Source organism: Dasypus novemcinctus, chromosome 24 (genome assembly GCF_030445035.2).
Source record: "Dasypus novemcinctus isolate mDasNov1 chromosome 24, mDasNov1.1.hap2, whole genome shotgun sequence".
NCBI classification, from domain to species: Eukaryota; Metazoa; Chordata; class Mammalia; order Cingulata; family Dasypodidae; genus Dasypus; species Dasypus novemcinctus.
Genome location: NC_080696.1, coordinates 4343062 through 4367242, shown reverse-complemented (window position 1 = coordinate 4367242; position 24181 = coordinate 4343062). Strand labels below are relative to the sequence as shown.

Below are 24181 nucleotides of genomic sequence, written 5' to 3'. Positions count from 1 at the left end.
CTCCTGGAGCACACGCTCGAGAAGCGTCCACTCTAGGGCCGGTGGCCGTGGCTCGGTCCTGGTGGAGCTAGGAGGCCGGCAGGGTCCGGAGGCCTGGGAGGCAGGCAAGGAAAGAGCAGGGGCAGAGGCAGGACGTTTCTGTAACATCGTAGTTCATGAGCGAGACAAATGGACAGCCTTCAAGCATGTATGGCAAAATGTCAACTCCAATAAATTTGGTGGGTTCTTCGATTATTTTCTGTAATCCCCTCTATGTTGACACATTCTTTTAATCAAAAAGAAAATAAAATAACTTAAGAATTTAAAAAATAACAGGGATGGAGCCTGATCGAGACGGTTGAGTGAGACCTTCAGGGCTCTGTCCGCCCCAGAAGCTTGGAACAAACACAAGGACTGGCAGAAACATCTTCTCCGAGCTCCAGACTCCAGGTAAAGGATGGCAGCAACGGGGTGGGCCACATCAACAGAGGTCCACTTAGAGGCAGTAGGATCTCGGGCGCCCTGGCTGGCCTGTCCCCCATCCCTCACCTCTGGGCATGGAGCCCAGCTCCAGAGGCAGCACAATAACCCTTGTGCACACACTGGGAGCTTATGTGTCTGCCCCAGCCTGGCTAGAGGTGGCCTGAGGACTCGCTGCCCCAGGACTTGCCTTGTGGTCAAGAAGAAGGCTCACAGAGCTCTTGTAAGGAAAGCTGTGAGCCAGCGGTCAGTGGCTGCTGGGATGGCTGGCTGGAGGACACAGTGCAGTGCCTGGGGCCATGAGAAAACAGCTCCCTAGGAAAGAGGGGACATTTGTCTGTGTAAATGGGGAATTCCCAGGGCCATATGAGCATGCCTGTGCTGAAAGGACTGGGGAGGCCCTATGCTTTAGCCTGGAGCTATTCTCTAGACTCATTGTACAGATAAGCCCTGAAGGAGAGCCCCACACAGGTCAATCTGCAAAGACTGGGCAGGCATCTTCTTTTTTCCCTCCTTTTTCTTTTCTTAGCTCCTCCCATTCAAGGAAAGGTCTGTCATAACACTAGCTGCATACCAATTGAAAGAAGAGCTGCCTCAGAGTCTAAATTCCGGTGATAACATATTAAAACATCAAAATGCCCAGGTTTCAACAAAAGATTACAAACCATACAAAGAAACAGGAAATGACATTGAAAGCATTAGATGCCATCAGTGAGGAAGATCAGACCTGGGACATTTTAGATAAAGACTTTTAAAAAATGGCCCTAAATATATTCAAAGAGCTAAGGGAAAATATGGACAAAGAACTATAGCAAATTAGCATGATGAGAGATGAACACAATGAGAATATCAATGGGGAGAAAGTATGAAAAGGAACCAAGCAGAGCTGAAGACCACAGTAACAGAAATAAAAAATTCCCCAGAGAGGTTCAATAGCTGATTGGGCCTCACAGAAGAAAGAATCAGTGTATTAGCTAGGCAAAGGGGTGCTGATGCAAAATACCAGAAACTGGCTGGTATTTATTTGGGGTACGAGCTTACAGATACCAGGTCATAAAGCATAAGTTACTTCCCCCACCAAAGTCTGTTGCCACATGTTGGAGCAAGATGGCTGCCGACGTCTGTGAGGGCTCAGGCTTCCTGGGTTCCTCTCTTCCTGGGGCTTGCTTCTTTTCAGGCTCAGAGTTTCTCTCTTCTGGGGACTTGCTTCTCTTTCCTCTGTGAGCTTACCTCTTAGGGCTTGCTCCTGCTTAAGATTCAGCATCAAACTCCAGCATCAAAAACCTTCCAACTCTGTCCTTTGCCATGTCTTTTATCTGTGAGTCCCCGCCCCTTGGTGGGACTGGAACTCTCCTGGAACAATCCAATATAATCTAATATGCCAAGAGGAAAAGATTGCTTTATAAATATAATCCAGTATTTCTTTTTGGAATTCAATCAATAATATCAAACTGCTATAATCAGTGAACTTGAAGAGAAGCCATTGAAATCAATTCGTCTGAGGAGAAGGAAAAAAGGATGAAGAAAGAGAAGAGAGCCTGAGGAACTATCAAGCAGACCATCATACGCACTGTGCGTGTCTGGGACCATTTGAGATTATTTACGAATCCCAAAAAGAGAAAGATTATCTATTCTTCTGGGTGTGATACCCTTTGCTTATATTGGATTCAGTTGAGGGGCCCTTGATTAAATGACCTCAGTTGAGTCCCTGCCCCCTTGGTGGACTGATACAAATGGACACTCACTTAGGAAGACGCATGCCGAAAGAGAGAGCTCTGCCAGTTTTTGATCCTGGGGCCCGGGGGAGATATGAGGACTTGGCCTGATAGTTTGCAGCTGACTTTGGGAACAGGACAGCTGAGTCTTGTATAGTCTTGTATAGTCTTGTATAGAAGGCCCAGAAAGGAACAAGCCCTGTGCCAGCAGAGAGAGGAAACCCTGAGGGATGAGCCCTGTGCCAGCTGCAGCTGAGAGAGGAAGGCCCGAGGGGAGGCTGGACGCTTGCGGAGACCGCCCGCCATCTTGCTTCAAAACCTGGCAGCTGGCTTTGGGGAGCAAGCAGCCTTGAGTGGGACTCTTTAGGGCCTGCTAACTGTAAGCTCCTACCCCAAGTAAATACCCTTTGTAAAACCCAACAGATTTCTGGTACTTTGCATTGGCACCTCTTTGGTGACTAATACAGTGTCCTAGAAAGGAAGAAAGAAAGGGGCAGAGAGAGTGTTCAAAGGAGTAATGTCTGAAAACCTCCCAAGTTTCATGGAAGACATGAATACACGTGTCTGAGATGCTCACTGAACTCCAAACAGGATAAACCCACCTAGGCCCACATGCACCACGTTATGATCAAACCATCAAATGCCAAAGATAGAGAATTCTAAAGCCACAAGAGAGAAGCAACATGTCCCGCACAAGGGTGCCTCAGTAAGACTTAGTGCTGACTTCTCGTCAGAAACCACGGAGGCCAGTAGGTAGCGAGGAGACAGCATTTAAGTGCTGAGAGCATTTAAAAATTGAAAACCAAGAATTCTCTATCAGCAAAACAGTCTTTCAAAACGAGGGAGGGACGGAGACAATGTGAGGTAAGCAATGCTGAGGAAGCTTGTCACACTGGGCCGGCCCTGCAAGAAATGCCAAAGGGAGTCCTCAGGTTGGAAGGACAGGCTGCCAGACAATCGAGGCCACCTGAGAAGTAAGATCTTGTAAAGGCAACCACATGGGTAAATGTAAACAATAGCACTACTGAACTTTTGATTTGTAACTCCACTTTTACCTCCCACATGCTTGAAAAGGCAGGTGCGTAAGGTGTCATCATAAATCAGTGGTTTGGGACTCATCATGTATGAGTAGGAAGTTTGTGACAAGCATGTCATAAAGGTGGGGGACAGGTATAGGAACATGGTTTATGGGTGCTAGTGATATTAAGTTGGTATTAAAGCAAAGGAAACTGTTATAGATTTAGGATGGGGAATTTCAGTCCCTTGGTAACCACAAAGAAAATAGACTCGAAGAGACAGGAAGTAGAGTACAGGTTATGGGGGAGAGAGGGGCAGGGGCAAGGGGAAGTTCGGGCAAAGCGAGCTGGGGACCCTGGGCAAGGCTCTGGCCCCTCGAGCCTCCCTTTCTTCACCGTTCCCCGCATCGGGGGGGGGGGGTGGCTGGGAGGACGGGACAGCCCGCGGCCCCGCACCAGCCCCCAGCTCCTCGAGGACGCAGGCCTCTGTGCCCGGCTGCCCGGCCTGTGAGCGCTGGCGCACGTGCCCCCTTTCCTGAGAACGCCTGGGTGCGGGGCCATCGCCTTCTCTGCGCCAACAGCGGGCAAGCAGGTGCCGTGGGGGCAGTGACATCCCAGCGGCGAGAGGACAGAGGTGCGCAAGCGTGCCTTCTCCCCGCCGAGCTGTGCTTTCTAGCTTTCCTTGGCCTTTTCATAAGACGGCTGCTGTTTTAGAATGTATCCAAACCGTTGGCCTAGCTGGGTGAAAAGTCACTAAGGAGGGGAGTACTTGAGTTAAGGAATATTTTCTTTTCCATGGGGTATTTGAGAGCTCTGAGAGAACTAGAAGCTACAGTAAGATAATAGAGAGCAGACTGCGGCAATTAAATGTGATTTACTGCAACTTAAGTATCACTTTCAGATAGTGTCAAATTAAAGCATTTAAGAAGATTGCTGGGGAAAAAAACGCACAAAAAAACCGACAACAAGATTCTTTTTCTCATTTAAGCGAAATTGCTGGCATAGGGAGCCTCAGTGGAGAAACTGCCAGATGCTGCTTTATGTGCCTGGCATGTTCCTGCCTAACCTCTTCTTAGTGTTTTTAAATCTTACGTTGTTTGAAAAATTGCCACATCCATTAAACCTGCCTCAGAAATACCTGTCTAAATGATGGAGATAGTAGTTGGTCCATGCCTGTCCTGCGTGCTTATTAGTTTAGAAATTCAGATGTAATTTTCAGGAATACTTGGACTTAAATGTTTAAGCTAAAAATTCCTGACGTTTGACCTTCTCATTGATTTGATATATGTCTTACGCCCTCAACATAATTTTCAGTTTTGACGGTACAGTAGTCTCTTAATATTTGGGGTCCAACAGGATGTGTGTAAGTATGTAGATATAAATATAGATAAAAGCTAGATACAGGTGTAGATAGCAAGATAGGGAAACTTAGTTTAATTTCAAAATAAGAAAACAATACATATGCACATGCATTGAGAGAAGATTCAGCTTAGAGTTCAACAAATTAGTGTGGTTGATTCCAGGTTGTGGTCAAGGCTTAGTGTGGTTCAAGTGCCTGAAGTTTGTTTCCCAGGAGAAAATGATGTGGAAACTCAAAAACAGCAGTCAGAAAGGAGAAACATTTCCTAGATGGCAGAAACCAAGGTGAATTACATTTGCTAGATTGTATCTTATTGGAAGAGCTTATAAAATTATGTTGAAAAATATATGTGGGATATGTAAAGTTTTTTATTGATGGCAATTTACATTACGTCTTACGTTTTTAGAAAATGTTTATCTTTTTCTTTTTCTTTTTAGGAGGTACTGGGGATTGAACCCAGGAGCTCGTACATGGGAAGCAGGTGCTCAGCCACTGAACTATATCCATTTCCCTGTGAGAGTTGTGTTTTTTTTTTTTGTTTTAAAGATTTTTAAAATTTATTTCTCCTCGCTCCCCCCCCCCATTCCTCCGTTTCTGCTGTGTCCATTCTCTGTGTGTTCTTCTGCATCTGCTTATATTCCCATTAGGCAGCTCTGGGAACTGATCCTGGGACCTTCCGGAGTGGGAGAGAGGCAATTACTCTCTTGTGCCACTTCAGCTCCCTGTTCTGTTACGTCTCCTCTGTGTCTCTTGTTGCATCATCTTGCTGTGCCAGCTCTCTGCATCGGCTAGCACTCCTGCACGGGACAGCTTTCCTGCACAGGGACACATTCCCATGTGGGCTGGCACTCCGTGTGGGCCAGCTTGCCCTTACCAGGAGGCCCTGGGCATCGAACCCTGGACCTCCCACACGGTAGACGGGAGCCTAGTTGGTTGAGCCACATCTGTTTCCCTTGTTTTGTTATTAGGAGGTACCGGGGATCAAACCTGGGACTTTGTACATGGGAAGCAGGCGCTCAACCACTTAAGCTACATCTGCTCCCCTGCCTTTTTCTATAACACTTTTTTCTAAGCAAGTAAAATGCATGTGTATAATTATATGAAGTCCCTTTAGGCTTGATTCAGCATCCAGATGTTTGTTTTTGGTTAAAAAGCTACAATGTTCAATCTCATTGAAGTGGGTTGGGGGAAAAGGTGTTGATCTTTTGGAAAATGAAAGGGAGTCTATGACTAACAGCACAGTGAACTGCATGTGAGCTCCGTGCTCTAGCTGGTACAGTCCTTCCCCTGGCAGTATTGGTTAACAATTCTGAGACTATTACACTTGTGTCCTGGAATTGAACAATTAAGCAAATGGGAGGCCAACGATGGGAGCCAGATTTCCCAGTCTGGGAGAGCAATGGATAGATAAGCAAGGAAGGAGAACGGAATAATGGAAGAATTGGAGTTGGAGATGTCAGTTATGAGCTTGTGTCTAGCGTAATATAGATACAGGTTACCTGTGGAAATATTTATAGATTAGTGTATACACAAAGTTAGTATACACATGTATATCTCCTTGTTCTATCAGCTGAAATGGCCTGAAAGAAATGATACCCAGGTAGCAATCCTGTGCCCATCTCTTACTACCATTCTCCGATAAAAGGACTGAGAGCTCCTTGGAGAAATGGCGGCAGGAAATGTATAAGATGAGCCTGGAGAAAGTAAAGAAGCTCTCGGAAAAACCCACGTTAATGATGGTGAGTCAAAGGCACATGGCCGCCCACGGAAAGGGCTCCCAATGGCCAAAGCTGGAAAAATTTGAGCAACAAAATCAAATATTGGATCATAACTGAAGGTGTGAAATAAATATCCATGAGTCTATACCAATAAAAATGACTGAGTAAAAAAATACATGAGAGAGGATCAATCTCCTTTGCAGAAGAATTCCAAATGATTTACGTGGACCTCTGCCTTCCAGGAGGAGCAGGAACTCAAGCCTCGAGTGTGGGCTGCACTTAGTGACTCCCTGCAGAGTACAGTATGGAGAAGGGGGAGAGCAGCTTAGTGCAGAGGCAAGACAAACGCTGCCTCAGCTCCGTGACCACGGTCAACGTTAGTGAGAGGTCCCCTAGAGAGGATGCTCCCTGGAGGTGAAGAGAAGAAGATGGCACTTTACCTTTATGCTCTTTCTCCTCAAATCCTATAACCTCGGTCTAACCATAAGGCAAATATAAGACAAACTCCAGTAGAAGGCATCCTATGAAATACCTGAACAGTCCTCAAAACTGTCAAGGTCATCACAAACAAGGAAAGTCTGAAAAACTGTCACAGCCAAGAGGAGACGTGATAGACAGCAGTAATGTGGTATCCTGGATGGGTCCTGGAACAGGAGAGTGCAAAAACTAAGGGAAAAATGAAAAAAGTATAGACTTCAGTTAATTACAATGTATCGTTATTGGTGCTTGAATTGTGACAAATGTACCCTATAAATGCAAGATGTTAATGATAAGGGAAGCTCGGAAGGGTATGTGGGAATTCTCTGTTCTATCTTCTCAATTTTTCTGTAAACCTAAAACAGTCCTTAAAAAATAGTTTAGTGTTTGCGACGCTTCCAGACCTTACCCTACACATCTCTTCTTTAGACTTCTATTTGTGTCCTTTTATGATACTAAAACTACAAGTGTAAGCATAATACTTCCAGTGAATTCTGAGTCGTTCTAGTGAATTCCCAAACACAAGGGGCAGTGGGAACCCCCAGATTCATAGCCGGTTGGTCAGAAGAGCAGGTGGCCTGAGCCCAAACCCGTGACTGGTGCCCGGGGCAATCTTGGAGCAGATGGCCCTTCACCTGGGGGCCTGGCCCAACGGCGGGTAGAGGCAGAATTGAAGGGAATTGAATTACGGTAGTGTTTGCACTTGGTGCCAGAAGCTGTGGACGTTTCTGCAGCATTTGTAGAAGGTATGAATCCTCCAGCCCCAGTCTTGACCCTCTCCTGGACACACCAGCATTAACAGCTGTCCACCATTCCCAATGGTGACATACTTGGTTGATTAGCTATATGCTCTCAGGAGCAGCATATTAGTCAAAAATTGGTGGCAGCTTTCACAAATAATGATGTTTATTTTAGGCAAGTAGGTTTGTAGACCCCTTTTTCTGGCAGAAATTTGAAAGAGGAAGACTGTTGACTCGTGGCTCTCCTGTGAGTTTCTGATAATAAAATCACAAGACCTGCAAGAAAAATTACCATGTTAGTAAAAATTCTCTCCATACTAGAATTTGACATGATGTTGAAACAGGTTATTGAACTTAGAACAGCAGGTTCTTGCCTGAAAATTTATTTTTACTTATCAAGAGATGTTCTTCAGTGGAAATGAACATTTTGTACACAGCACTGACTTTCTCAAAAAAGATTTGGAGAAAAATGCTTTCCCTCCATGATGACAACTTCCAGATTTCTCATCTTTGTCTTCTTTGAATGATATTCAGGTTAAGATAAGATTTCAAAGGAACATTTATCTTAGTACACACACAAGGAGCTACAACCTCCAATGGAAGCAAGTGGCCTTTGCCACAATGTGAAAGTCACTTCAGAGCAAGATGGTGCCCTCAACTTTTTTCCCATCAGGAATTTAAGGACTTAATCACAAGTTCTAAACAGACCCCTTTTAAGTAAAGCCATCAATAATTTCTAACCTTAATAGAGCACAGCAAGACCTGAGGAAGACGAAAGCATAAATGAACCGTGGGTCAAGCTCCAGGATTCTAGATGACACGTGACCCAGTCCCCAGGGCAGCACACGGTCGTGCCTGTAGGATTTTGGAAGGAATTCCAAGCTTCCGGCTCTGGGACACATGTTTCCATGCCTCAGTGTCGAGTTCGAGAAGCTTCACGTGGCTGGGCTGGATTTCCTCGGGTCTCACTTGACCAAGTGTGGTAGGTGGCATCGTGCACCCCAGGAAAGCGTGCTCTTAATCTTCATCCGTTCCTGTGCGGGTGAACCCGTTACCAAGAGGACCTTCTGGAGAGGTTTTTTAGTTGCGTGTGGCCAGCTCATCTGGACTTTTGGAGTCCCACCTGAGCAGAAACATCTCAGTAACACAGAGGCCACGTGGAGGAGCAGAAGCTGGAAGCCCACGGAACTCACCAAAGAAAGGCGGCGTCGCCGTGGGAATTGTCACGGGACAGAAGCCAAGGACCCCAGGGTGGCGGCAGCCGGCCCAGGACGCCCCGGGCTCAGGAGGAAGCATCGCCTCGCGACCTCCGTCTGGATTCCTCGTGGCTTCACAGCCGTGAGCCCCTAAGTCCTGTAGTTCAAGCCAACCCTTCTGTGGCATTTGTCATCGCAGCTGGAAAATTGGATCTCACCGTACCTCCGCCTCCCCCGGGGCCCGTCCTTTGGCCGTCGCTCCTCCTGGACTTTGTTCAGAGATTGTCAGGAGGTGCCCGAGGGAAGGCTCGTTCCGTGCTCATTTTCACTTCCTGTGGATGTGGCAGCTGTGGCGAATGTGCTCTCTCTCTCTCTTCCCCTCTCCCTCCCTCCCTCCCTCCCTCCCTCTCTCTCGCTGTCTCTCTCTCTCTCTCTCTCTGGGGAGTGGGCGTGGCCAGCAGCGGTCGCGGAGCCCTGGTCCAGCCCTTCACGGCCCTGGCACGACCACGGAGACAGTGGGCGCCATGGCCTCTGCCCACAGCAGGAGCGCCAGGGGCTCTTCTCCCCCTTTTCTGGATCGTTCCCAGGTGGGTGCGCCGCCGGGAGCGGGAGGGCTGGCGGGAGCAGTGTTGTGAGGGGCAAGGCCCAGAGAGAGGGCGGGGTCTCGGGCCCTGTCCCCAGCCCTTCATTTCCGTAGCGCTGGCCCGTTTGGTCCCAGGCCAGTAGCTCGGCCGTGCGAGCGCAGGCGTCCACGGCAGTTCACGCTCAGCCTCGGCTTCTTTGACCTCCAGCAAGACCTTCCGACACGTGGGAAGAACAGCCTGGCACTGCCTGGCCCATGAGCCTGGCACAACACACCGTCCAGGCCACCCAGCTGGCGGGGGCCCTTCCCAAGCGCCCACCTTGCCCTGCCTTCACCTGGTGGCTTTCAGTGCAGCTGGACAGGGAGGTGCCTCGGCAGCCAGCCGGCGCCAGGGGGCTGGGGGTTCTGGAAAACGGGGGAGGGAGGCCAAGGCCCGATTCCCCAGCCCCCAGGCGAAGGCTGGCTGCTTTCAGAGAGGCCCCTTGAAGATAAACACAGGCTGCCACCCGCGAGAGAAGGCCAGGCACAGCGCCCAGCAGGTGGCTCGGCTCCGTGCGTCCCAGCCAAGGGCCGACGTGGCAGACAGAAGCGTCTGTTTGTGTCTCGAGTCAGAGTTGTGGATATAGGATAATTGCAGGATGACAGGAATCCCTGGTACAGTTCCGCCCCCAAGACCCTGGAGACGCGCTCCTCGGGGGGTGGCGTGCGCAGTCTCCTTTGCCTCCGCCAAGCCTCGGCCCCCAGGCCACCTGGGAAGGGGAGCGCTCTGGGCAGAGCGCAGGCAGGGCCTGGTTCGGGCCACGCTTGTGGCTCAGGGGATGGGGCCAAACTTGGGTTCTGCTGTGCTAGCCCCGATCTGGGCCCGTGGCCACAGGCAGCGCCGGAGGCCAGCCTGGGTGGGACCGTGGAGAGGGGCTCTGTCCCCCGGGTCTCAGGCGTGGGCAGAGGGGCAGCACGGGGGAGAGTGGGCTGGGGAAGGCGGCCGGGGCCCCGCCCTGGCCCTGTGGCTCTGTAGCCAGCTGGCCCCTATCGTCCCCGAGCCTCACCCCACCCATAAAACGGGCCGGTGTCCACCACAGAGCTGCCCTGACCAGAGCCATGCTTCCCCTCTCCTGCACCCACCCCATCTCTAGCGGCGGGTGCTGGCACCCTCAGGAGGCGCCCTTGGTGTCTGAAAAGGCATTTGAGGCGCCTGAGAACCCCCCTTGGGCCCCCTTGTCCCAGAGCCCTGGTGGGCGGCAGTCGGCTCTGGGCCTCCCCCTCGCTGTCCACCCTGGGCTCCTCCTCGCTGTCCACCTCTAGCTCTGGCCTCCTCCTTGCGTCCACTCCCAGTCCTGGCTCCTGCTGCGGGAACGAGCTTCACGAGCGCACTGCGCCGCAGCCCACCTCACCACAGCGCCCACGCCTGTGCTAAAGCTCCAGGTGGTCTCAAAAATAGGCTCTTCTGTGGCATGAAGCAATCAGCCAAAAATACCACGGACGATAAAGACCCAAGAAAAGCGAGTCAGAAGGAATGGTGCCGTCGAGAGCAGCCTGCGCTGCCCAGGAGACGCGCTTTCGGATGGCCTTCCCGGGGCTGTCCCCGCGACGCTGCCTCGACTTCTCTATCCGTAAGAGGAGGGTGCCCCGTGGGTCCTGGCGCAGGGTTGTGTGCGCTCCGCTGAAGCAGCTGAGCTGCAGCCCTGCGCGGCCAGCATGCATGTCCGTCCATGAGATGAGGGGGACGTCATGGTGGGTGGCTCTTCACAGGGAGGGGAGCCGGGGCGAAGGGGGAGGGCCCAAAGGTGCGTGACGAGGAGGCCGTGCTGTGCGATGGCCGCGCGGGGGGGCCCAGACCCTCTCAGGGGCTGGTGGCGCGCTGTCCCCCGGCTGTGGGGGGGGGTCCGCGACCTGGGAAGGCGGCGGGAGAGCTCAGCCATCGAGGACAGGGTCCCCAGGCCCTGGGGCGGGGGCAGGGACAGGGGTGGGCACGGGCCTGACCGCCAGGCGTGGCCATCCCGGGCGGCACCGGCTGCTGTGACCCGGTGGTGGGGTGCGGCGGGGGTTGCCGGGAGGAGGGCCGTCCGTCGTGGCGCGCTCCTCGTGCCCTTGGTGGACGCTTATTTATCTCCGAAGTCCTCGCAGACCCTACGAAACCCGCAGACCCACTGACGAGCCAGTGCGGCCCTGGCCAGATGTTCACCCACCTTCTTCGTAGAAGCTGGAGACACGTTTCCATGCCGTGTTCATTACAGCGACGCGGAGCGCCCGGGGGCCTGCCCCCTGCCGAGCGAGCCAGCCTGCCCACCGTGGCCCTGTTCCCGCGGGCGCCTCCGGCAGGTCGTCCTTGGCAGCAGGCTCTGCCTCGCGTGGCAGCTGCTGCGCAGGGCTCATCTCTTTTAAGCCATTTCCTCACTTCGTTGCTAATTTTCACTAAACCTTTTTTCTCCCAGCTCTGTTATTTTGGTCTACAAACGTTTGGGGTTGTTTCTCTCCCCTTTGGTAAATGAAAGAAATTTAAGGTAGATTCTAGAATATGGTTAGAATGATTTACTCCAGGTCCCTTGCAAAGAAGCCAGTCTGTGTCCAAGGTCAAGCTGCATGTCCATAAAGAAGTAAAAGGGAGCCGCCCTGTTAGCTGTGGGCTGGTCCCCAGAGGTGAAAGGGAAGGGGCACAGATAACGGGTGTCTGAGCCCATCAGAGGGGTCGTGCTACAATGTGGCCCTTTTCTCGCTTTTGCCATGCAAGAAAGCATCAAGGTAGTCAAAGGGTGTTCTGGGAACTCGTTAGGAGTCTTAGAAGGCAACATAAAGCCTCTGCCCAGGCAGGAATCTTGAGTAGTGAGAAGACCACTCAATGGGATGGGACTAAGATGGCTTTTGGTGTTCTGGAGCCCAGAAGGTTTTGCCCGGGTATATGTTCTCAGATGGCTTTTGAGGAAGAGCCCACTATCACTTTGGGCATCCTGTTTGGCTGGAAACTCAGGGAAGCCAGGCTGACTACGAGCCAGTTAAGAACAGGGAGATGATGCTGATGAGCAGGGCACAGTGCCCCCAACCCGTGGGCTGAGTCCCCAACACTGAACAGTTGCTTCCAGCTTGGTTCTCCCTGTCAGGGGCCAGGATGTGTGGTGCGTGTGCAGCTGCTCTGGGAATATACACCTACGACAGAAAGAGTAACATGTTTTTTCCCTAACAAATTCTGTCTCCAGAAAGATGGATTCAAATGCTGGTGGAAGCATAACAGAACAGTATGATTTTGTCTCCCTCCCCATACACAATGCCTTTGAAATTGTCCTTAATTGTTTAATTGTGTTGAGTTTGGATTGCAGGGGAAATAACGACGGAAATTCATCTACATGTGATTTTAGTCTCTATCTATTATTGCAAAAGGCTTTTGTGTTTTTCCCCTTCCCTTCTTGCAAACAAGATGAACTTGTGCCTGTTGAACTGTACTCTTTTTTTTTTTTTTCTCACTGCCTCTTTGATCTGGCCTTTATTCAAAATAAGCTGTCCAAAATGATTTGACTTATGTAATAAGCAATTTAAGCAGCAGGCTTCTTTTCTTCTGTGGTAGATTTCTTTTCCGCTGGTTTCTTGGTAGCTGCAGCTTTCTTTCCCAAAGGCTTCTGTGGCTTCTTAACACCAATAGGCTTCTTGCCTTTCTTCCCCACTATAGGCTTCTTGCCTGCAACGCCCTTCTCATCTGATCTGGCCTCTAGTGCGGCTGCTGCTTTATCCACCCTGAGTTTGTGATTCCTGGCCTGGAGAAGAATAGTGTTTCTGCACATGGTCTTTGCATATGGGTTTAGTTTCAACATGATTCTCAGGTTTTTCAGTGGGTTCTTCTTTAGGACTCGGCGATGAATCTTCTTGCGTGGTGCACGGAGGGCTCTCTGGATCTCTGGGCTTTTCAAAATTCTGCTAAGATCTGTATTCATCATCTTGTGCATGGGAAGATTGTAGTTACTCTTGAGGGAGGCAGCTTTACGCCAAGTGCCATATAGTTCATCTAACTTGCGGAAAGCACTTTCAGTCCAAATGCAGAAACGTCCCACACGCCCACCAGGAGCTTCAAAATGTTCAGCTTGCTTACATTAAGCAGAGTGATTCCAGGGATGTTTCTGAAAGCCTTGATGATACCATTGTCTTCATTACAGATGATGCACGGTCCCCTGCGCTGAATGCGACGATGGTTTCTCATTTTGCCCTTGCCCGCTTTCATTCGCTGAGAGGCATAGACCTTTTTGATATCATTCCAGGCCTTAAGTTTCTTAAGTAGCAGAACAGCCTCCTTGGTCTTCTTATAGCCTTCAACTTTATCTTCAACCACCAAAGGAAGTTCGGGAACTTCCTCAATACGATGACCTTTAGACATGACCAGTGCCAGTAAGGCGGAAGCAGCCAGGGCAGAGCAAATGGCATATCGCTTCTGTGTTGTGTTCACCCTCCGGTGCCACCGACGCCATGTTTTGGTTGGTGCAAACATGCGGCCGCCACGACACATATTTCCAAAAGCACCCTGGCCAGATTGGTGTGTCCCACCGCCTCGAACTCTGGGAATTCGTGCCACAGCTCTGCCAGTGCCCCAGGATTCAGCACTGGTTTGATGACCTGCAAGCTCACTGACAGCATAGGGCTGCCTGTTTGAACTGTACTCTTGATTGATCTGTCCAGTTTCTAGTCATCATATTTCCTCAGTTCTATACCAAGAATAGACCTGGATTGCTTTGTTAAGGTCTGGTTTTAAATCAAAAAACCCAAAAGGATGATAAAAAACAAAACAAAAAAAGTCTCCTGCCACCAACCTCTCTCCAGAAACATGTACTTTTGACTCTCTTCATCTAGTTGATTATTGCATTTTTCTAAATAATATGCTTAGACCACAGTTGCATGAATTATCAGTTTCCTGTTACACTAGAGGAGGGGTTCGCTTTATAAAGCCCTCATCTGTTCCTTTCAAGGTAGTTGCATCAATGTTAAGTCACACGTCACCATTTGTGTTATTGTGACTTTTTAAACACGGTTCACGCAGAACCGTCCGTGTGCCCTGGAAGAACTCCCCTCTTCGCCTCAGCGGCTGCAGTCGTTCCTTCACGAGGGCCCTGTCTTGCCAGCAGGACCCTGGGACAGATGCCGCCTCCTCTGAGAAGGCCCCCAGCTCGTCCGGCACCCAGAGGCCAGCCGCGGCGCCGTAGCTGACCGGTCACAGATGCCGAGGTCGCCGTGTCCGAGGCAGAGCTCGGGGGGGGCGGGCTGATGCCTCTGTGCGGTGCGGTGGGTGCCCGCCGCTGGCTCAGCTGCTCTGCTCTCACCACCAGGCCAGTGGTAGACAGTGAGGCTCTCTAGGCTTTGCCTCTCTCCACCAGGCCAGCTGTAGACTAACAGGCGAACGGCTGGTTTCTCCTCCCGGGGCCTTCTTCCTCACAGCCAAGCTCCTCTGTGTGTTCACTTCCCGGGGCTCCAGCTCAAGACTCCAGCATCAGAACTCCAACAGCAAAACTCCAGCTCTGTCCTTCGCCATGTCCTTTATCCTTGACCAAGGGGTGGGGACTCGACACCCTACTGACGTGGCCCAAATCAAAGCTCTAATCATGATTTAATCATGCCCAGGTACAGACCAGATTACAAACATAACCTGGTATCTATTTTTGGGATTCATGAACAATACTGTGACAGTCAGGCTATTGTGCCAGCTCGGCCAGGTAACGGTGCCCAGCTGTGTGGTCAAGCAAGCACTGGGCTAGCTGTAATACAGGGGCATTTGTGAACTTTAGTCACCAGCGACTTTACTGCAGTGGTAAATCCTAGATAGCTGGTTATAATTACATCAGTCAGGGAGATTGTCATCAGCAATGAGTGACGCTTAACCCAATCAGTTGAATGCGCCCAAGTTGCTCAGTCTTAAGTCAGATGCTCACTCAAGGAAGCGGATTGGGCTCCTGCCTTCCACGTGGGAAGTCCCTGGTTTGGTTCCCGGTGCCTCCTAAAGTAGACAGCAAGCTGGCACGATGGGCAGGTGTGGTGAGCTGATGCAACCAGAGACACAAGAAGGAAAACATAATGAGAGATACAATGAAGCAGGGAGTGGAGATGGCTCAAGCAATTAGGCACCTCCCTCCCATATTGGAGGTCCTGGATTCGGTTCCTGGTGCCTCCTAAAGAAACAAGGAAGATGAACAGACACAGCAAGCACAAACAACGAGAGGGTGGGAGAAAATAAATAAAAAATAAATCTTTAAAAAACAAAATGATGCTCTCCAGCTGCTGCGTTCTAGTCAGTGGGCTTGACAGTGGAGTCCTCCTACGCCCTTTAGAATGAAAATGACGCAGTGTCCAGCGTGGCCTCCCTGACCCGTGCTCAGAGATCAAGTGCCCAAGCTGCAGAGGGGGCGACTGCGGAAGCCGCGTGAGCTGGAGTTGGAGCCGTGGAGGAGCTGCGAGGGGCTGTGGTGCCACTGCGAGCCCTGTGAGGTTCCTCAGAGGCCGTCCACACGGCGTCTGCGGGGCGCAGCGCGGGGGCGCAGGTGACAGCGCGACCGTCCAGCCCGCTGCCGGAAGCTTCCGGGGCCGAGGGCTGGTTCTGGGGTAGCACAGGCTCAGAATGGGACTGCAGGACGTGCCCAGGCGCAGCACCCGGGTATCTGGAGGGCCACGTACGACGCTTGTCTCCAGGCTGGAAAGCTCCGTTCCGTGCCATTCTGCGCCTAGGGCTGGAAGCGTTGTGGTTGTTTTTTGGCACTGGAGCAGCCTTGTAAATAACCCTGCTCCAGGGCAAGCGATACAGAAAAGAAATTCTATTTGTGGACTCCACTGTGCATTATCCCGTGTCAGCCAGGGTTCTATCAGAAGCAGACCCACCAGGAGACACACAGACACACAGTCACACTCACACACTCACACACACACTCACACCTCAATCACACTCATTCACACACTCACATCCATATACACTCACACATATGCACTCACACTCGCTCACAATGCTCACATACACATTCATGCATTCACTCACTCACACTCACATACTCTCAGACTCACCTACACACTCTCTCACACTTCGTGCACTCACACACATTCATACACACTCACACTCACACACACATGCTTACAAGCTCACACACACGCTCACACACTTTCACACACACACCCACACACCCACTCACATATACTCATGCACTCACACACTCACACATACACACTGACACACACTCTCACACACTCACACTCATTCGCACACTCGCATGCACTCTCCTTCATATGCACTCACACTCACTCCCACACACACTCTCACACTCGCACGGGGGTCACTGCAGGGCCTCACGCGGGCGTGCACTGGCCACCCCTTGTCTCTCGGGCGGCCTGGCGAGAGGCCCTGACTTCCCGGGCAGGCTGTCGGAGGAGAAGATGGGCGTAAAGGGGGGCAGCGAGGACAGGCCGGAGCCTCCCGGGGGAACCGGCGCCCGCGCTGCTCTCTCGGGCCCCACCTTCGACGTGGGGGTGTCCTGCCGGGGAAGCTGGGGCCCACGTAGAGCTGCACACTCAGCGGGTTTGGGTGTCAGAGAGCGGAGGGCGGGCCCAGCGGCAGCCGCAGGAGCTGTGCTGGCTGCCGCACCTGGCCACAGGTGAGCCACAGTTGAGTGACGGCGGGAGCAGCCCCCGCGCCCGGGCGGACCCCCTCCGAGGCAGGCCGGGCGGCTGCTGCTCATCTCCTGGGGCCCAGGCCCACGCCCCCCCGGGGGCTCTGGGGAACTAGCTCCAGCTTGGCGACGGGGGCGCAATGCCAGCCCACCGCGGTCGGCTCTGCGCTGGCGGAGGCGTGGGCGAGCTGCTTCTGGGCTGGCAACGCCTCTGATGGACAGCAGAGCGGGCAGGTGAACAGGGGGTGTTGGGGGGCCCCTGGCTTCCGGTCACTTCCAGAGCAGCCTCGGCCAGGCGGTCGCACTCCAGTGACCAGCTCCCTGCAGGGCCGGCCTCGGCCTCAGCATCCAGGGTCAAAGCAGAGAACCGGCCCCGGTCGAGGCCTCTCGCTTCGGCACCACATTGTTGCAGCAAAGCCAGGAGTATTGAACCGTAGAAGCAACGCGCAACTGGCGCTCCCGAGAGATGCAGGAACGGTTTTATTACGCGCGGGCCCAGAGGAGAGTCAGTCTCCAAGTTCTGAGCCCCGTTGTTCAGTTTTCATAGACTTATATAGAATTTCAGGTGGGATCAGCACACCTTTTGCTCATTGGCTAACGTGTTCCAAGGTGATATTTTGCAAGCGGGGTTACAGAGGCAGAATGCAGGTGCAAGGCTGTGCTTTTGCAGGCTGATGTACAGGCGTGGGGGCAGGAATTACCTGTTAGAGCCTCCTGCTCGGCTGTGTTTTCAGAGGCTGATTTACAGAAGAGGGGGCAGGCGTGACTTGTCAAGTATTTTTGTAAGGTTATGCCTTTCATTTCTCAACAGCGTCACAGGTTAACCTGAGAAGGGCTGGAGCCCTGAGCTTGCGGGGCCCCCTGAGCGAGGTCCAAGCCCCCAGCCTCCCCCCGCCCCACCTGCCCGCCTGCCGCCACCTCCGGGTCAGCACGGCCGCCAGTCCTAGGTCCTGCTGGAGCCTCGAGAGCAGATGGGTAAGGGCCGCCCCTGAACACGCTGGAAGCAGGCTGGCCCTCGTTCCACAGCGGCCTGGCTGCAGGAGGGGCTGGAACGGGGGACGGGTGCCCACGTTGGCCCCAGGATCAACCCGAGGGCCAGGGGCGCCGAGGAGGGTCCTGGGCTGCTCTGCCCGCTCATGGGCAGAATAAGGAGCAGCGCTGCGCGGGCCACCGTCCCTGCCCCCAGGGAAGACACGGGGGGCTGCTTCGCAGGGGGGTGGACTCTTCTCCGGGGCTGCATCCTCCCTGCTGGTTGGCGGAGGCCCCCCCGTGTGTCCTGACGGGCTTTGCACGATTATGTTCTAAAGATGCCGGAAGTGAACCTAAGGCCGGGGGTTCTGGCAGCGGCCCGCTGGAGGACCCAGAGGGGGCGGAGGGCGGGAGGCACGGGGGCAGAAGGAAGAAGGGGCCCTGCCCTGGCCCTCCCGGGGCTCCCGCCGCCGCCCTCTTCTCCGCTTCTGGGAACAGTGAGCGTCACGCGTGGCCTGCCTCCTCGGCAGCAGGGCCCCGTGGCTCGACGTGGAAATTCCACGGCACTGCTCTTGGGACGTGTTCTGCTTCGGCACATGTGGCTGCTAAACGGACGCTCTTTCCACTGTCTCTTTCAAGCTCTTTGCCCTTGAAGGAGAGGCGCTTACAGACCATGAACTGCATTTGTCATCCCTGCATTTTAGGTGGAATAGTTTTATGAGGACAGGGTAAGAAAAAGTAACAATAAGTCTCCGAAAGTTAATGCGTCTGTGAGGATGGAAGGCACCTGTTTTGGCACAGTGAAGTTGTGCTTTTAAGTGTGAACTTACAAGCAGTTTCATGAGTGTATCATTATGAGAAATGAAAAATCAGGATGGAAAGCGGTTTTTTAAACTAAGTTTAAAAATAGTATTACTATCTCCCATTGTAACAAGTAATTTCACCATCAGGTTTTAAAACGTTCTGTAGAAACTCAGTAAAAATCAACAAAATGGGGTTGGTAATGGAAGCCAGCGAGGTAAGCTTTCTTGCAATTTCTAGGCAGTCATTTCCCTTTTCATTGAAATGACCCAAATGGAGATAGGGCAGCTGCTCAGAGAGTAAAGTATTTAAATCGTGAGGGCCTGGGCGCTTCCAGTGCATCTGTGTCTTTACCTGTTGGTCCCTCCAAGGCCAGGATTAGTGGTGAAAGGAGATAAGGCACTCACGCTGGACCCAAACTGTCACCTTAGCCCCAACCGTGAGGTGTGGCTCTCGCTTCGGTGTGTCCCCAGGCTCGTCAGGCCAGCAGTTGAATTTTCCACAGCTGCCGTCACTCCTTCATGCCTGTGCTTAGGAATTTGGGGACATCCTAAGAGGGTGTCCTGCCTATCAGGTTGGCATCCCACAAAGACCTTGCTGGCTTCCCGGGGGGCTGCCCCCCAGGAGGTGCCATCCCTGCTCCGAGAATAACTGGACCAATCCGTGCTTTTTTCTTTATTGTCTGAGAACCCACATCGCCAGCCCCAGCTGTAAGTCCTCTTGCCTGTGGCAAAGTTACCTGCAAGTAAACACTGCGTCCTCCTTACTTGTGAGAACTGGCTCCCGGCTGCCCACGAGGTCACCCTTGCTGGGTGCAGAGCCGCTCCTCCTAGTGCTGGGCGAGGGCTGGGGCACTGCACCCAGGCTGGGGGTTCCAGAGGCCCAGGCCACCATCCCAGGGGGCCCCGGTGACCTCATCGCTACAGTCAGGGTTCCTTAGTTTCTATTTTCTTTTTTTTTTTTTTAATTTTTTTAATAAACAGATCACAAGGAGTACTTTCTATTTTCGAAGCGTTTGGCTCTCACTGACAGGCTAACAGGTTTGGATTTGTTTTCCTCATCAGTAGTTATTCTGGAGGGACCTCTGGGAGGCAGCTGGACAGGTCGTCAGACTCTGGGAACTGGCTTTGCAGGGCTTCTCTTTGGTAGCTCTCTGGAAACCCTAAAATCCAGGTCCAGGGCGGCAGACTTGGCCCGGTGGTTAGGGCGTCCGTCTACTACATGGGAGGTCCCCGGTTCAAACCCCAGGCCTCCTTGACCCGTGTGGAGCTGCCCATGCGCAGTGCTGATGTGTGCAAGGAGTGCCCTGCCACGCAGGGGTGTCCCCGCGTAGGGGAGCGCCATGCACAAGGAGTGCGCCCATAAGGAGAGCTGCCCAGCGCGAAAAAAGCGCAGCCTGCCCAGGAATGGCGCTGCCCACACGGAGAGCTGACACAACAAAAAGAAACACAGATTCCTGGTGCTGCTGACAAGAATACAAGTGGACACAGAAGAACACACAGCGAATAGACACAGAGAGCAGACAATTGGAGGGGGGTAGGGGAGAGAAATAAGTAAAAAATAAATCTTAAAAAAAAAAAAATCTGGGTCCACATTCCCTCACCATGTGACCCTGACCAGGTCATCCCTGCTCCACACTGCACTTTTCCTCGTAAAATGGCCTTTGACCAACTTGGCCATTTAACTGCTCAGGTTCCTAGATAGCAAGTGACCCAGGACCTGGCCTTTGGTTGCAAGCAACAGAAACTGGGTCTGGCTGGTTTAATCCCAAAGAATTGATGAGGGTGACGCAGAACTAAGGAGGCAGAACGAGGCCTCCAGTAGTCTCACAGCACCCCCACAATGGGTGATGCACCCTGGCATTTTCTTTCCTCTGAAGATGGTAATTTCAGGGAGGCAGCATGTGAGGGTCCCAGTGCAGGATCAGAGTCTGCCCCTGGACAACGAAGAGTGGAGCCCTTGGTACTGGTCCACCCGACTCCAGTGCTATGAGCAAAAGAAAGTGACTAAGGGTGCAGGCCAGTCTCCGAGCAACTGCCCACCCAGCAGTTTAGGGCAGTGCAAGACCAGCACCCAACTCTCTTGATGCCAAGCAGTCCACTGCCCCTAACACATGCCAGGGGGAGCGGGGACAGCGCGAACCCTTCAACCCCAGGAAAAGCTGATCACACTCAAATACTGCCAATGAGGGATCATTATTTGCAGTTTTGAAAGACCCCACTTTATCTACCGAACACAAACATTTTGGTTTGAAAAGGCAAAGTATCCTACAAGTCGCTCACTTTATTTCTTAAATGCCTTCCGAAGATTCCGAGAACAATGGAGCTCTGATGCGTGGAATCAGTCAAAATGAGCTTCCAGGAAAGTAGAAGAGGCTCTACAGCGAGAGAGGCAGCCTACGCAGATGAACTTTTCAAGACCTGGGTCCAAAAAGCAATCGACTTTTCTAGATGTTTCTCCATCATCTGAGCACTGAATAAAATGGGCTTGGGATGAACCTTTTCTAGAAAAGTCCTGATTTAAGTAAAATAAAAGTTAACTTCAGAATATCTCCAAAGAGGCTCCCCCAGGCTATCCAAAGTATCTGACTGATGATGTGGTCCTTCATTAATGATTAAAAAAAATTTTAGGGAAGCAGACTTGGCCCAGTGGTTAGGGCGTCTGCCTACCACATGGGAGGTCCATGGTTCAAACCCGGGGCCTCCTTGACCCGTGTGGAGCTGGCCCACACGCAGTGCTGATGAACGCAAGGAGTGCCCTGCCACGCAGGGGTGTCCCCCACGTTGGGGAGCCCCACGCGCAAGGAGTGCACCCCATAAGGAGAGCCGCCCAGCGCGAAAGAAAGTGCAGCCTGCCCAGGAATGGCGCTGCCCACACGGAGAGCTGATGCAGCAAGATGACGCAGCAAAAAGAAACACAGATTCCAGTGCTGCTGACAACAACAGAAGGGGACAAAGACGCAGCAAATAGACACAGAGAACAGACAACCGGGGCGGAGGGGGAGGGGGAAGGGGAGAGAAAGAAATAAAATAAATCTTAAAAAAAAAAAATTCTAACTTTAACACCGTTATGATGGTCAGGCTAATATGTTAACGCAGCCAGGTCATTGTACCCAGTTGTTGGGTCAAGAAGCACTGGGCTAACTGTAATACAAGGGCATTTATGGGCTTTAGTTATCCGTGAGTTTACTGCATAGATGGCTGATTACAGCTACATCAACCAGGGAGACTGCCTTCAGCAAGGAGTGATGCTTTATCCAATCAGTTGATGGATACAGAACAGGGAAGAAATGAGACCAACAATTCCGTGTACCATGACTCCCACACATCTTAATTCAGTAGCTCATGATGGGCCTCCAAATTTGTACGTTAACTTCTTCCGAAGGCCTTCTGATGTTCAGCTAATATTTTGTCTATTCCCTGTAAAAGTCCACTATCTGCCTTGCCAGCACTTTACACCATTTAGAGATTTTTTTTTTAGGGTCAGTTTATCCATTATGCACCATACCTAAGGCCCACAATACTCCTAGGGGCCATGGAATGTTTTACATTTACATTGTTTTAAATAAAAAAAGACTTAAAAAATGAATGTAATAGCAATGAATAGGGCAATGAACCCAGCCTGAGTTATATTTGCCTTTAGGCCAATGCCATAAAAATCTATTTTATCTATTTTTTATTGAGGAAGGGACCCATGAGGCAAAAGTCCGCAGGCCCCCTGCGAGTCCGAATGTGGCGCCGAGGAGCGCGTCGTGCTGCGCAGTGGGCCTGACGGAAGCGTTGGCGCTGGGTCTCAGGAGGCAGCTCAGGGACCGGCCTGCCGTCTAAGGCAGTTCTGCCGGGGGTGGCAGAGCTGGGGGTGGGACCTTCTATGAGGACAGGGGAGGCAACTGCCTGGGTCTTGGTGATCCCACTGCTTTGAGATTCTAAACCAAGAACCGCGGGGAGCGGGAGCCGTCGCCCCCTGCTTGGGGCTTGGCGTGGCTGGACAGCCAAGCAGTGGCCGGGACGGGGCTGGTCTCACTGTCATTGAGCCAGACTCAGGTTCCGGGCACTGAGCACACGTGGCCCTCAAAGTGCACCTGCGACTGATAATATGACACCCAGGCCCAGAGCCTCAACAGACTTCAGCTCCTACACTTTGACTTATTGGACTTACTCCACTCAGCTAACATGGAGTTGAAGAAGGTCAACCACCACAACATGGAGCCTAGAGTGTCTACAACTAGAAGCGGGAAGAGTGCATCCAGTACCCATGTGGAATCTAAGCCCTCACTTGACATAGGTGTGCAATGGACACAACCAATCCAATGTCCACAGAGAAAATGTGGAATGGGTGTGGGAACGGTAGCCATGGGGGCTGCTGGGTGTGGGGAACGGGAGGAAGAGAGGAGATGTGGAGGCGTTTTCGGGACGTGGAGTTGCCCTGGATAGTGCTTCACGGACAATTACGGGACACTGTAGATCCCCCCAGGGCCCACTGGATGGAACGTGAGAGAGTCTGGGCTATGATGTGGACCATTGACTATGGGGTGCAGTGATGCTCAGAGATGAACTTACCAAATGCAATGGATGTATCACGATGATGGGAGAGAGTGTTGCTGTGGGGGGAGTGGGGGGCGGGGGCGGTGGGGTTGAATGGGACCTCATATATTTTTTTTAATGTAATTAAAAAATAATAATAATAAATAAAAAAACAAAACAAAAAAAAAACAAAGTGCACCTGCGGGCAGGCGCTCATGGTGAGGAGAGGGGGAGGGAGGAGGGCGACTGGACTTTGCTCCTTTCTAGGGCCGGCAAGCCTCTGAGCAGTGATCTTGAAGTTGGCAAGACGCTTATTGACAGCGAGGTTTTCCCTTTCAAAACAAAACCGACACGAAGCCAGCTCGGCTCCGTTGGCTCCTCTGGGGCGGAGGGGAATTTGGGGGCTGAGAGAACCCTGCCTGGTGGAAGGGGAAGGAACCAGCTCGAGTCTCTAGCTCAATCTCAGAAGCCGAAACTCCTGGTAACGCAAACAAATGCCTTCCGCTAACTTACTCCTCATGGAGCTGCACGTGCCTAACGACTCTTCATGCCGTCATTCTTTTTAATATCTGAAGCCTCACTAAACAGTCATTTTATAAGTGGTGACTGAGCTATGGGATGTTGTAGGCTGGACTGAGCAGCCTTGGGGAGACTCTTTGAAGACACTAAGCCCCTGTGGAAGCGAGACGTCTAGAGCAAGCGTTACGCACTGGTTTTCCAGCTTCGCACCCGCTGACGAGCCAGCTCCCTAGCTCTGCTACAGTCTCTTTTTTTTTGGAAGATTTATTTTATTTATTTCTCTCCCCTTTCCCCCATTGTCTGCTCTCTATATCCATTTGCTGTGTATCATCCAGCGGCACTGGGAAACTAAGTCTCTTTTTTGTTGCATCATCTTGCTGCATCAGCTCTCCAGGTGTGTGGCGCCACTCCTGGGCGGGCTGTGCTTTTCTCACACGGGGCGACTTCCTTGCAGGACACACGCTTTGCACACCCCTGTGTGGCACG

General features: G+C 51.9%; 1 long non-coding RNA gene and 1 pseudogene across 1 annotated transcript; both read right to left on the bottom strand.

Moving 5' to 3' along the window:
• Positions 1–7633: 7633 nt before the first annotated feature.
• Positions 7634–9023, bottom strand: LOC139437487 (uncharacterized). Its single transcript, XR_011647272.1, has 2 exons — positions 8227–9023; positions 7634–7761 (listed from the first exon to the last, which is right to left on the bottom strand). It is a non-coding gene; the product is annotated as an uncharacterized lncRNA (long non-coding RNA).
• A 3697-nt stretch (positions 9024–12720) lies between these two features.
• On the bottom strand, positions 12721–19571 carry LOC101430730 (large ribosomal subunit protein uL4 pseudogene; annotated as a pseudogene).
• Positions 19572–24181: the final 4610 nt, after the last annotated feature.